A 15,514-nucleotide genomic window follows, 5' to 3' on the forward strand; every position below is an offset into this window, starting at 1 on the left:
CTCCTGTCAAAATTCATTCATAAAATCGGCTCGTAAAATGGACTATACTCTAGAATTCTTGTAATGGAGTGCATTTGAAAAATATTGTTTTCTTTGATTATTTTCTTCACCAAAACGTGCATCAAAACAGTGAGAAAAAAATCGGTGAGGGTAAAATGAACAGTCGATGGGGCTCGCGATGGGGTAAAGTGAACATGTCGTTAAAAGTTATGTTACAGCATATAGTTCCTATGTTTTTATTTGCAACCTATCAAATTTCACATGAAACTTTTATTCTGTTGTTTCGCGCTGCGAAACCACTATGGTGATATGAGCCATTTTACGAATGTCGTTTTCGTTTTTGCGGCGGTGCTACACCGCTTCGTACTACACTTTCCACCACAAAAACGAACATTTTCGGCGTAGTTGCATTGGTGTGCGTGAATAAAAACCAAAATATTTACAATTTTGCAAACGCTGATTGGTTGACGCGATGTACACCTGCTACACTCCCGATTTTCTGAGTGCTGCACTATCTTGAGCGGTGCAGAAAAAGTGCTACACCGGTGCAGCACGAAAATCAAAAACGAACATTTTCGGTGCAAAAGTGCTGCACCGGTGTAGCACCACCGCAAAAACGAAAACGACAGAAGTGACAACAATGTTGATGATGATATTGATTTTCACGGGTTATTGGACGCTACCTCCTGTCAAAATTCATTCATAAAATCGGCTCGTAAAATGGACTATACTCTAGAATTCTTGTAATGGAGTGCATTTGAAAAATATTGTTTTCTTTGATTATTTTCTTCACCAAAACGTGCATCAAAACAGTGAGAAAAAAATCGGTGAGGGTAAAATGAACAGTCGATGGGGCTCGCGATGGGGTAAAGTGAACATGTCGTTAAAAGTTATGTTACAGCATATAGTTCCTATGTTTTTATTTGCAACCTATCAAATTTCACATGAAACTTTTATTCTGTTGTTTCGCGCTGCGAAACCACTATGGTGATATGAGCCATTTTACGAATGTCGTTTTCGTTTTTGCGGCGGTGCTACACCGCTTCGTACTACACTTTCCACCACAAAAACGAACATTTTCGGCGTAGTTGCATTGGTGTGCGTGAATAAAAACCAAAATATTTACAATTTTGCAAACGCTGATTGGTTGACGCGATGTACACCTGCTACACTCCCGATTTTCTGAGTGCTGCACTATCTTGAGCGGTGCAGAAAAAGTGCTACACCGGTGCAGCACGAAAATCAAAAACGAACATTTTCGGTGCAAAAGTGCTGCACCGGTGTAGCACCACCGCAAAAACGAAAACGACAGAAGTGACAACAATGTTGATGATGATATTGATTTTCACGGGTTATTGGACGCTACCTCCTGTCAAAATTCATTCATAAAATCGGCTCGTAAAATGGACTATACTCTAGAATTCTTGTAATGGAGTGCATTTGAAAAATATTGTTTTCTTTGATTATTTTCTTCACCAAAACGTGCATCAAAACAGTGAGAAAAAAATCGGTGAGGGTAAAATGAACAGTCGATGGGGCTCGCGATGGGGTAAAGTGAACATGTCGTTAAAAGTTATGTTACAGCATATAGTTCCTATGTTTTTATTTGCAACCTATCAAATTTCACATGAAACTTTTATTCTGTTGTTTCAAAACTTTTAATACAAACTATAAAACAAACATTAAAACATATTTAAATAAATATTGTAAAAATAGTGTAAAAAACTCATCATTTTTTTATGAAAATCATATTTTGTAGATATAAAATATGTTTACCACAGGGTGCTAGCTCTAGTGCGGTTCTCTTCCAGAAAATTATGGACCAAATACTCCAAGGACTAGAGGGTGTATGTTGCTACCGTCTACCCCCGTTGGTTTGAACGACACCTCATGCAAACCAACGGGGTTCATTTTTAATTTGAACATCTAGCAACTCTGTTAGCATCGAAAAACACACTACTGGCAACCTGATTTGGTGTTTTGTTTTGGTTCTGCGTTCCGTTCCACACCGTTCCATTAGCAGGATGACGTTTGAACCCTTTTTAGTTTGAACGATGTGCAGATTAGAGGGGGTCAAACTAAAAAGTGTTCAGATTACATGCGGTCAAACCAACGAGGGTAGACGGTACTTGGATGACGTGCTCATTGCTGGCAAGACATTTAAAGAATGTTTGGACAAATTGGAGAGCGTCCTTGCTCGGCTCTCCAATGCAAATATACATGTAAATTTCAAAAAGTGTAAGTTTTTTGTATCCCCCTTACAATATTTGGGACATTTAATCACTAACAATGGTTTATTACCTGCTCCTGACAAAATTTCTACAATTGAGAGGGCAAAGACACCTGAAAATGTGACAGAGTTAAAAGCTTACCTTGGATTGTTCAATTATTATAATAAATTTGTGCCTAACGTGTCTGTCAAGCTGAAATGCTTATACAATCTTTTAAGAAAAGACGTACAATTTGAGTGGACAAAAAATTGTGATGATGCGTTCAAAGAGAGTAAAGCAAATTTGTTGAATGCAAATTTATTAGCGTATTATGACTCCAAAAAGCTCTTGTTAGTGGTTACAGATGCCTGCAATTATGGATTGGGAGGCGTATTAGCCCAAATGGAGGGGGATATTGAAAGACCAATCCCAAGTAACCAAAAGTTCAGATAAAAGGGTACTTTATAAGCTAAGCAGCTTGTTCGAGGTTGCTCATTAGCCTTCTAAGCAGCTTCATTTTTAAGTAATTTTGGAACTAGAATGTTCACATAAGCACGCTGGATAGCTTCCTAAGCAGCTTCTGACAGAACTTTGACAAAATTCATGCAGAAACAAAATGTGTTTTTCAGAATCACAACCCTGATGATGGTCGTTTGTGATTCATGTCTGGAAATTGCTTCTGATAATTATATTTTCACACATGTCGACTGCTATGTAGATTTGAACTGGATCCTCCTGCGTGATAGCCTACCGTCTTATCGCTGCGCTGCTGAAGACACTTGACAAAGTCAAGCTAACTTCACTACTGTACAAATGTGCAAAACTATCTGCCGACAGAAAATCGATTAAAGTCAGACTTTATCTGCTGTTCACTCAATCGCAACTGTAGTACTGTGGTAGAGCGTAGGGCTCTCACGCAGCGACTACCGGTTCGAATCCGATGGGCGGCATTTTTTTTTGCTCAAGCCTAGTATTCATTGATTTGATAAATTCATATATGTCTTTTATTCTTTTATGCTTAAACAGTTGTTTTCTGTAAAAGAAATAAATTTAATCTACATTGAAACAAAATGCTACTGAACTGAACTTCTATGAAATTGAAAGTTCCGACAAAGTTCCGAGGAGCATCTTAAGCAGCTTTAAAGTTCGGCGAAGTTCAGATAAAGTTCCGAATGGAACTTTATCTGAACTTCGCGGAACTTGAAAGTGCATTTTGTCATGGGAAGCGGAACTTTTGGTTATTTGGGATTTGCTTCACTTCATTCTCACTAAACGCTACTCAACAAAAATATCCCATATTGCACCTAGAAGCTCTGGCTTTAGTATGTGTTATTAAAAAAATTCACAAATTTCTTTTTGGTCAAAAATTCAAAGTGTATACGGACCACAAACCTTCAATAGGGATTTTTGGCAAAGGGGGGCGAAATTCTATATTCGTCACAAGATTGCAGAGCTACATAATGGAACTCTCCATTTACGATTATGAGATTGAGTATCGTCCTGGTTCCAAATTGCGTAATGCAGATTTTTTTAGCCGATTCCCTTTAGATCAGCGTATACCAAGTAGTATAGATCAGGCACACATACACAATTTGAATTACTTCAATGAAATTCCTATAGATTTTTCCTTAGTTTCAAAAGAAACTCAGTCGGATAAAATTTTGAATCAAATAGTAGGATTCATGACTTTTGGTTGGCCAAAAAAAATTGCAGATCAGTTTAAAGATTTTTTTGCTCTGAAGTCAAGGCTGTAGTTAATATATGATGTGTTGATGGTTGAGGACAAAGTAGTAATCCTTTATGCCTTAAGGGATGGAATATTGAAACTACTTCATGCAAATCATCAAGGAATTGTCAAAATGAAAACTTTGGCGAGAAGAGCAGTTTATTGGCCTGGTTTGACTTCAGATATTGAAGATTTTGTAAAGTAATGCGAATCTTGCCTTAAAATGGAAATAGTGAAGAAACCTGATGCCTATACAACTTGGATTGCTACCACACGGCCATTCAGCCGTTTGCATGCTGACTTCTTTTATTTCGAAGGAAATAATTTCCTTTCAATCGTTGATAGCCACACTAAGTGATGTGGCCACTATTCTTTCAGCTTATTAAAATAACAGTTAGTTTATGCCTTGCAGTTTTTTTTTAACTTTTGATTTTGAGTATATTATAGTTACATAAATATAAAAAAATACGACATATAAAACTTTTTCAACTTCTAGGGTGATTGTTTACGTTTTGTTTAACTTATTGTGGCGTTTTTTATAAACAACTCCAATCAAAGCTGAGGCTCAGAAATACAAGTATGTGATACAAGTATAAGTAATCATTCATAAAATCATAATCATAAAAAATGATTACATAACATATTTTGAGGAAAAAACAGCAGAAAAAAATATGTAAAACTAATGCAGAAAAACAGCACTATTGTGCTGGTTCGTCCCGAAAAGGATATACGATTTAAATTTCCACAAATAAATAATAAATAAAAAAGTTACAAGCCTGAGACCTGCAGATTATTGTCCAAATGTCCAATTCTTCAAATTTGTGTAAATAGAGCATACATATTTGGTGCATCTCATGTTTTTTGACGGATAAGAGTTCACTTAGCAGGGTTGTTGAAGAGTAATGTGAATTACCCAGCTAAGAGCAGCATCAGCATTGAGCAGTTTTTAGTATAATCTGGGGCAGTATAATAAAATATGCAGATTGATTTTTTGGGCGTGGTAGGACAGAGCGAGTCAGCGACTTGATGAAAGTATATCGATTTCAGTTTTTTGTTCTCCGTCTTTCTATGTATATCAGCCAACCTACCCATAGCAAGCGCCAGACGAACACGACAGTACTAATGTACATTATAGGCTCTCCATCCATTCTGGGTGCTTTTACTCGAACTCACCTCAGCAGTCGCGGCACATGGTGTACCAGGCTATAGCAGGCAAAGAATCAATCCTCTCCGCTTCTGGTTTTTGTTTTTTAAATTGTGATTATCGTTTGCATTCATATATATTACACTAGGGCATTGGTTCCCTTATTAAGCATGTGGCTCCCATTTTCATCCTACGAAAAATAAAGGATTGATGCGCTGTTTGTTTTGTTTGGAGCCTCGTAGCCGTGCGGTTAGGGTCACCAAGCTTCTAATCGCACCATGCTATGGGGTTGAGGGTTCGATTCCTGCTCCGGGCGATGAAACTTTTCGTGAGAGCAGGTGTAAGCAGGTAGAATGCAGATATAAAACAGAAATACGGCTTATTCAAATGCGGTGACTCCCAGATCTCCCATCCTTTCCGTCTAACAAATACCCCAGTCCGTGCTGGTTGTGGGGAAGCAGATTGCTCTCGGTTTCTAGTAGCAACAACCAGTACACTCTAACATTCCTTTCTCTGCCCAGCTGACTATAAGGACTTGGCCGGCGCCGTTATTGGTCAAAAATGAATGAGCTGCTAAAATTGCACTTTGAGACAAAGTGGAATGTCCCAGTTGGATCTCAGTGCAATTGGGTTATCCAGATTATTTTATATTTTGCTTTACCACCTAAAAATTAGACAAAATCCAAAATTTCATCGTTTTTGGTGCCCGGGAATTATTTTTGCATTTAAAGTTTATATGGGGATTTTATTTGGTTCGAGGTGAACTGTCATTTTATCGGTTGAACTGTCATTCTATCCACGGAAATTAAAACTTTTTTGTTTATTTACCTATTAAAACAAAGGTATTGGAATACAATAAAATCACGTTACACTCAGAAAAATGAGCTCTTTCCGTTCGGCTATAGAAAGTAGCAATATTTTACTCACTAAACAACCCAATTGGTACCAGTTCAGATCAATCACTGAGGAGCAACCATTGACATGTATAGTCAGAATTGATCGTTTTTGATCGATCGAAATGAGCATGCATGAAAACAAAAAGAGTGAAATCAATCGGTGCCGTAATCTCTTGTTTTCGAATAAGATGAATATGGGTGCGTGAGATTACTAATGACACTTATACCCTACATTCAGGGGAGACGGTTAGTACCTATCTGTGTACAACAAATCAAGTCAATAGACTAAGTTATCGCAGAAAAAAGACCCGCACAAAAAAGTATGGGGTGTATATCTCTCCCTCGATATGATTCTTTATAATGGGTGGTGATATTTTACATAGTTTCACTATTAGTATTAGGAGTCACTAGGTTGGGTATCACATTACTAACAATAACTAAGTACTAACATTACTAACACTAACTAAGTACTAACATATCGCTTATCCGAGACAACTGTTGCAATACAGGGGTTATCGAATCGCACTGACATTACCTACTCCTTTTCCCCGATGTCCACGAGGATGTGACTGATCGGTGCGCCATCATTTACTTCTTCAATGTTAATTTTTTTTTTATTCTTCAATCACTTAACCTAATTTACAGCTATTTTGTTCACTAGGGCACTGATTGAGCGATTCCAATTGGAAGCTGTACTTACAATTTGTACAGCGCCTAAATGTATTCTATTTCAATTCTACTATATCGAACTGGTTGCCATTGCGCTGCTACCCCACTTTCTGCCCTATCATGGTAAAATGATGAGCACGAGGATGTTGATGTGTTAGCTGTTGGTTGTTTCTTTTTTCCAGTCAGATTGGGGGTCCATTATGAGTTGCCGTTCGCTGATGACCAAGTATCCGGATCCATTTGAGCCATGGGCTAAGAAGAGGGTTAGTGTCAGCTGCTCTCAGGGGGAAAGAGCAACTGACGAAAATGCCTGGGCTGGGATCGAGCCCATGACCATCTGCTTATGAAGCAAACGTGTGACCAATTGCGCCACGGGCCCCGGCTTCAATGTTAAGTTCTCGATTTTTTCTTATTGAGAATGATTAACTTCAAGTTCATAATACCTAGGTCGACTATCTCATCGACTACCTCATCGACTATCTTGGCAAGTTTAATTATTTATTCTGTTCACAAAGAGGTTAAGATCTTTCAAGGTAGTTATGATTTATTTCGTCTCATGCATATGGTCAATACTTTTATTCAACCAATTTGATAATTCATTTCAAAACTTGCGACATAATGTATTTAAACAATATGACAAACATGTAAGTCCAAATTTGTTTTGCTTGAGGTTTTCACTCCATACTCCATTTACATGAATCAACCGTGTTTGCGAACCGTCCGGATGCCCGGATTGTAAAAACCTCATGATTCAAACTGAGTGCCATTTTTTCTGCACTGTGGTTCTGCTGTGTCGATAAATTTATAATTAATAATTTTAGCAATATTTTACAACCGTCACTGGCGTGTTATCCTTGTTGTCGGCTGAATAAAGCATTGCAAAAGGCACGTGTCCCACTGGGGTGGGGTAGGCGTTCCAACGTGTGCGCGGAATATTCGTACCATATTAATAAAATGTAAATTTTATTCAAATGACTGGCTTGCACATATCAAATATAGTGGTCCACCGATCAATTTGTTTGTCGTTTTATGTTGCCTGTGATTTTTTTTATGTTGATCTGTATGTGGAACATGTATATATACATTATACAGTGCTAGTGCATTGCTATATATATGTACACACAGGTAGTCGGGGTGACATTTCGTATTTACGTTGTTTCACTGGTTATGGATGAAATAATGTTGTTCGAATTTTTTTTACATGTAAGCTGGCAATGGGAAGGCAGCCTGGTGGGACTCTTGGAAAGATCCAAAGCTTATTTATATAGATACATCATAGATAGTGTCAAGAAGCAAACGTCAGCTCTGGTAGAAACTCTGCAATATCGAAAACCTCCTGTTGTTGTAAAGTTGTAAAAAGTAGGAGTTTTTTCTATTCCGAATCACTAAACGGATCCGCGAACCGGCTTTCGATATTTCAAAATCGAGGGAAAGATGGAAGCGTGAACCTCCCGTATAAAACACTTCCAGATAACGGTAGAGTTATTTAACCTTCCGTAACTCGCGCGATCGCGAAGGGTCCGCAGATCGTCCTCCACTTGATCGACCCATATAGCTCGCTGTGCACCACGTCTGCTTGTACCGGTCCGATGACTCTCGAGAACCATTTTAGTCAGTTGACAGCCACTATTCGCATCGTTCGGACGTACTTATAACTTCTCCCGTGCTTCGTATCGGTAAAATGAGTGGTGTTCGCAAAAACACTTTGGTGATTGATTTTGGTGTTCTTCCGTCGCGTCCAGATGTTGGGAAAGTCCAACAGTTTCTGGAACACGAAATCAAATTAAATCTCGTTGATGTTAAAAGTGTTCAATTTCACAACACCCGAAAATGTGTGTTTGTTGAAATGGTGGACATTAATACGGCGAAGCGCTATGAAAGCGCCCATAATATCAAGCGAGTTTTTGTTTGTAAGGGCAAGCCTTTCAAAATACCCGTTTATGTGGACAGTGAGGCAGTGAGTGTCCGAGTACACGATCTTCCCCCGTCCGTATCACACAAGTCCGTCGCCGATTTTATGATGCGGTTCGGCGATGTGCTTTCAGTGCAAAGCGAACGTTGGAGGCATTATTTTTCGGGATTACCGAACGGAGTTCGAGTGTTGCAGATGCGGATCAAGCATCCCATTCCATCATATCTAACAATCGTCGATGAGATCTGTTTCGTGGAGCACCCGAACCAAATCCGGACTAGTAGGCGATGTTGCCGACCCGCACACCCGAGGCAGAAATGCGTAGAATCAACCATTCCCGAACGCACCAACAACACTTATCCAACCACATCACCATCATCACCAGCAGCAACAGCAGCGAGCGATGAGCGAACCACATGCGAACCACAGAATACGTTCAGTGAGGCTGATTTCCCGCCGCTTCAAATTGAATCCCAATCATTCCATTGTGCTCCTATCACGTTCAACGAGCCATCGAAATGTGCACTTGCCGAACACAATAGGCAACCCAATACCATGCTTACGGTTTGTGCAGTGGAAGCAGAGAATCCAAACGACGCGATCGAGATCGTCGACGATGACGACGACGACGACGATGACGGTGACCACGACGATAACGGTGACGTCGACGCGAACGACAGCTCATCTCCATGCGAGGCCTCTGATGGTACCAATAAGCGACGACTGTCAACGAAGCGTGGAGGGGAAAAAAAGAAAATTTGTGCTAGTCTGGGATCGCAGCAGAGTAGCTGTGATACCGTTGTTTCCAATGTAAAAATAAGAGCAAATCGGCCCCGTTAAGCCTCCGGGCGTATGGGCCTGTAAAATAAACGAATTGAATAATAAAATAAAAAAACATTTTAGTCGGGTTGCTATCTGATATCCTGATGACGTGACCCGTCCACCGTAGCCTCTCGATTTTCGCGGTTGGACGATGGTTGGATCTCTCAGCAGCTGACGCAGCTCGTGGTTCATTCGCCTTCTCCAAGTCCCGTCTTTCATCTGCACTCTGCCGTAGATGGTACCAACACCTTCCGTTCGAAAACTCCAAGGGCGCGTTGGTTCTCTGCACGTAGGGTCCATGCTTCGTGCCCATAGAGGACGACCGGTCTAATCAGAGTTTTGTAGGTAGTTAACTTCGTGTGACGGCGAACTTTATTCGATCGTAGAGTTCTGGGGAGTCCAAAGTAAGCTCGATGTCCTGCCACAATGCGTCTCTGAATTTCTCTGCTGGTGTCGTTGTCGGCGGTCTCCAGTGAGCTCAAATACACGAATTCTTCAACTGCCTCGCTTTCATCACTGTCCATAGAAATTCGGGCTGGCGGGCGCGGTGATTCTTCCCTGGAGCCCTTTGCTGTCATGTACTTTGTCTTCGACACATTAATGACTAATTCGATTCACCTGGCTTCACTTTAGAGTCCGATGTACGTTTCCGCCATCGTCTCGAGCGAAATCATCAGCGAAACCAAGCAGCTGAACGAACTTCGTGAATATCGTTCCACTCGTGTTTATCCCAGCTCTCCTTATTATACCCTCTACTAAACCAATGGTGAACAGCAAGCACGAAAGACCATCACCTTGCCGTAACCCTCTGCGAGATTCGAAGGGACTCGAGAGTGTCCTTGATACTCGAACTACGCACATCACTCGATTCATCGTTGCCATGACCAATCGTATCAGTTTATTCAGGAATCCGCACTCGTACATAATCTGCCATAACTGGTCTCGATTGATTGTATCGTACGCCGATTTAAAATCGAAGAACAAGTGATGTGTGGGTACGTTGTATTCGCGGCATTTTTGCAACACCTGGCGGATGGCGAACATCTGGTCCGATGTAGCGCTTTTACCCATGAATCCAGCCTGATATTACCCCACGAACTCTCTTGCAATCAGTGATAGACGGTGGCATAAAACTTGAGAGAGTATCTTGTAGGTAGCGCTCAGTAGTGTGATCGCGCGGTAGTTCCCGCAATCCAATTTGTCGCCCTTTTTGTAGATGGGGCACACGATACCTTCCATTCACTCCTCCGGTAATACTTCCTTCTTCCAAATCTTGGTAATGACCCAGTGTAGTGCTCTCACCACTCAGTGCTTCTCCACCGTATTTTAGAAGCTCGCTTGGTAGTTGATCTGATCCAGCGGCTTTGCTGTTTTTCAACCGGTCAACCTCCTCCTTAATCTCTTGAAGTTTAACGACTGGTAATGTTGCCACCGCCTCTCGACCACCTTACGCTCGCTCGTGAGAAGACTCCCATGATTGTCTCGGTACATGTCGGCTTGTGACATAAAGCCTCTGCGCGAGCGGTTCAGCTTCTCGTAGAACTTCCATGTGTCCTTAGCGCGGTATAGCTTATCCATCGCTTCGCGATCGCGTTCTTCCTGCTGGCGCTTCTTCCTCCGGAAGACTGAGTTCTGCCTGTTCCGCGCCTGTCTATAACGTGTGTCATTCGCTCTCGTACGATGTTGCAGCATTGTTGTCCATGCTGCAATCTTCTCGTTTTTCAACTGTTCACATTACAGTCGTACTAGTCGTTTCTGCGATTCGGAGTCGCGAAGCCTACCCAACTAACAATTGCAAGTCACAAACAAGCAAGCTTGCTGAATTATTGCTTAATAATGGTAATGATAGCTGAACTAAAATTATGCTCTACACATTACTGTTTGAATGATTTTTCAATTGAGAAAATAGTCAATGTTCGACTTTCCTCATCGGTATCAACAATGATAAATTAAAACACTTTTCAAAAGTTTAACAAGAAATTTATTCAACAAGCATTGATTCCTTAACAAAAGAGTTTAACAAAACATTTGTCTGCATCTTATTAAGCTGATGTATCGATAAGCATATGCTTCTGAACAATGTGATTTTCACTTGTCAAATAAACGCCTTCAGCCCATCATAGTTTGACTCGGAACTTTGTTCGGATTATGGGATAAATCATGGCTAAAACTGTTTAGACAACCAATTTAAAACGAATCACATAAAATAAAACAGAATAGAATTATGTAGTTTAACATTGAGTGCCAAGAGACGTAATCAACGTAAAAATGAGGCATTTATTTATTATTATTAGTCTGTGACAAGATATCTTGTACCTTGATTATTATATTTTTTTATCTTCCGCAGCAGTTCGATTGCACGAGACGCTTGGATCGATGCATTTGACATTTAAGTGCTGTCGTGTTTACTGAATATTGTTCCAACCTAGATAACCAAACAGCATTCAGAAATCGACACATTTCAAGTATCCCTAAACATCCTTATGTACTATTTATTGAACACAATATCAAGATTCCATGACAAAAGCATAAATAAAACAAATGCTTAACGGATCTTCGACTGAGAATAAGTACATTACCTGAACAGATGCTGTGAATGCACCATGTCCAAGACCTTACCGCACCACATATTGTAATACATTTTTAAAGATCGATATTTAATAATAAAAATAAAAACATATTCATATCGCAATTAGTTCGTCTGGAAACTATATCTTCAATAAGGACCAACACTTTTTGGCCGCATTCGATACAAGTTTTCTCACCGTGCGATAAAAATACTGACGGATTAGAACTCGAGACCTGTCGATTACCAGCCGCATGCCTTCCTATCTGTGCCATCCTAGAGATGGTGAGATGCAGCGTCCAAAGCAAAACATAATCTTCCCATGACTCAATAATGATCACTCCTGAACTTGTATTCAGCAGTGGTGAATTAGCACAGCACGTGGTAATCAACTGAACAACGCTTTACTTCAACATCTGCTCAGCCCAAAACACGTGCTTTCCATCCTGATTTCGCTGTCAGTATTTTTATCGCACGGTGAGAAAACTTGTATCGAATGCGGCCAAAAAGTGCTCTGTAGAGCTATCTATATATAGCTATCTTCAAGTGTAGCTGCGCCTAGCTGCTCTTCCGTTGCGTTGGTAGGGCCACTGCTAGCAGCAGCGCGTAGTATTGAGCCACTTCTACGTTACGCAGCTGCTCAATGTTGTGCGGCGGCGTTCGACTTCGACGTGTGGTAATAACTGTCGATAGTTTTGAGCGCATGCATACAGCGACTAAGTAGTGATCCAAATCTATATTCGCACTCGATTAGTACGTGGTCGATTTGATTTTCTGTTTGATGGTCGGGTGATCTCCAGGTGGCTTTGAGGATATCTTTGCGGGGGAAGAAGGTGCTTCGGACTACCATACCACGGGAGGCTGCAAAGTTTACGCTTCGCTGGCCGTTATCATTCGATACGGCGTGCAGGCTGTTTCGCCCGGTTACCGGTCTGTACATTTTCTCCCTTCCTACCTGCGCGTTCATGTCGCCGACAACGATTTTCACGTCACGCGGCGACCAACCATCGTATGTTTGCTCTAACTGCGCGTAGATCGCTTCTTTCTCGTCATCAGGTCTCCCTTCGTGTGGGCAGTGCACGTTGATGATGCTGTAGTTGAAGAAACGGCTCTTAACTCTCAGCTTGCACATCCTTGCGTTGATCACACGTTGTCGCACTTTAAATGCTGTCCCCAGTTCATTGGTGGTGACACAGCTTTGGTAGAAGGTAGCCACTCGATGCCCGATTTTCCACAATTTCTGTCCTGTCCAACAAAGTTCCTGCAACGTGCCGCGATGTCGAAATTGCGGGGATGTAGTTCGTCGTAGATTATCCTGTCACATCTTGCGAAACCAAGTGACTTGCGATTCCATGTTCCAAGACTCTAATCGTAGTCCTTATTTCGTCGCGTGGTTCTCTGCCGATTGTATCGTGTCGTATTTTCTTCTATGTTATTCGCAATGGGAATTTTTGCGGGTGGCTTATTGGGCCTACGCCAACACTCCTGTCTCGCCGGAGGGCCATCGCGACAGTTCTGTTTAACGTCCCAATCAATACTGGGACGACCACGCTGATGGGGCTACCACCTTGGATCTAAGTACATGGGCGTGATGAAGCATTTCTTACTCAGCCGCTGGATGCCAGAACAGACATTGTTTGAGTCGCACCTCCTTAGTGAAGTCAGAAGGACAACAGTGCCCAGGTTGCATTACCTGCTAAACACACAACTATTGTTGATTATGTCTTATCTTAAATGTGATGTTGAGCAAATAAATGTATGTATGTAACAAAGGTTGATCAAGGCGACGATGGATCGAGTGATGTGCGTAGTTCGAGTATCAGGGACACTCTCGAGTCCCTTCGAATCTCGCAGAGGGTTACGGCAAGGTGATGGTCTTTCGTGCTTGCTGTTCAACATTGCTTTAGAGGGTGTAATAAGAAGAGCGGGGATAAACACGAGTGGGACGATTTTCACGAAGTCCGTTCAGCTGCTTGGTTTCGCCGATGATATTGATATTATTGCTCGTAAATTTGAGACGATGGCGGAAACGTACATCCGACTAAAGAGTGAAGCCAGGCGAATCGGATTAGTCATTAATGTGTCGAAGACAAAGTACATGATGGCAAAGGGCTCCAGGGAGGAATCACCGCGCCCGCCACCCCGAATTCATATCGACGGTGATGAAATCGAAGCGGTTGAAGAATTCGTGTACTTGGGCTCACTGGTGACCGACGACAACGACACCAGCAGAGAAATTCAGAGGCGCATTGTGGCAGGAAATCGTGCCTACTTTGGACTCCGCAGAACTCTACGATCGAATAAAGTTCGCCGTCACACGAAGTTAACCATCTACAAAACGTCGATTAGACCGGTCGTCCTCTATGGGCACGAAACATGGACCCTACGTGCAACGCGCCCTTGGAGTTTTCGAACGGAAGGTGTTGCGTACCATCTACGGCGGAGTGCAGATGGAAGACGGGACTTGGAGAAGGCGAATGAACAACGAGCTGCATCAGCTGCTGAGAGAACCAACCATCGTCCATACCGCGAAAATCGGGAGGCTACGGTGGGCGGGTCACGTCATCAGGATGTCGGATAGCAACCCGACTAAAATGGTTCTCGAGAGTCATCCGACCGGTACAAGAAGACGTGGAGCGCAGCGAGCTAGGTGGGTCGACCAAGTGGAGGACGATCTGCGGACCCTACGCAGAGTGCGGAACTGGAGACAAAAATCCATGGACCGAGTGGAATGGAGGCGGCTACTATGTATAGCAGAGGCCACCCCGGCCTTAGCCTGACCGGTAAGGTAAGGTATGTAACAAGGAATGAAATCATAAAACGAAATTATCATCCGCGACCCACAGTTTGATGAACTATGAAATAAATGAATGACGATAGCCGAGAACATCACTTTCTAAAGGAAAATTACCCTCGAAAATATCGAATGAAGTTGCAATAAGGTATGCGCACAGCAAAATCTGGCCAAAGAAAATCAAGCAGTAATAATTCATTCCAACTTGTTCCCAAACCAAAAGCAATTCATCGTAAAAAAGCAATAATTTACTTAAAATCAACATCAAGACATTGCTGATTTGACTTGCTATATCCGTCATCTCGAGTTTTGAGCTTGAGCCCTTCCGTAAAGTTTTGCACAGTACCTTCGACCGCATGCCAAGAAATTTTTACCACCTTTGTGTCAAAATCAATCTTATTTTTCGATGAAAGCTGTCGTTCTTGACATTTTTTGAAGGTTCCAATTCACGGTTACTCAATATTTTTCAATTGGGTTGAGTTTTGAAGTGTATGAGATTTTAGGTTTTTTGGAAAAATGCAGTACAATTTCTACATAGTTTTCTGCATACAAACGCAAGGATTCTCCGCCAAAAACAGGGGACAAAAATCAATTCAAATCAATACACAATATCTAAGCTTTTGAATAAGGGGTGCCAGCCATTTTTCCCGACATTTCCCGTAGTGAAAAAGATGGTTTGCTGTACATGTATTTCTAAAAGTTCGGTTTTTCAAACCACAAATTCATATTGTTGACCAAACTATGTATTTCTTGCCAAACTTCGATTTTTTCTTGC

The sequence above is a fragment of the Aedes albopictus genome, chromosome 3 (genome assembly GCF_035046485.1).
Source record: "Aedes albopictus strain Foshan chromosome 3, AalbF5, whole genome shotgun sequence".
In the NCBI taxonomy this organism is placed as follows: Eukaryota; Metazoa; Arthropoda; class Insecta; order Diptera; family Culicidae; genus Aedes; species Aedes albopictus.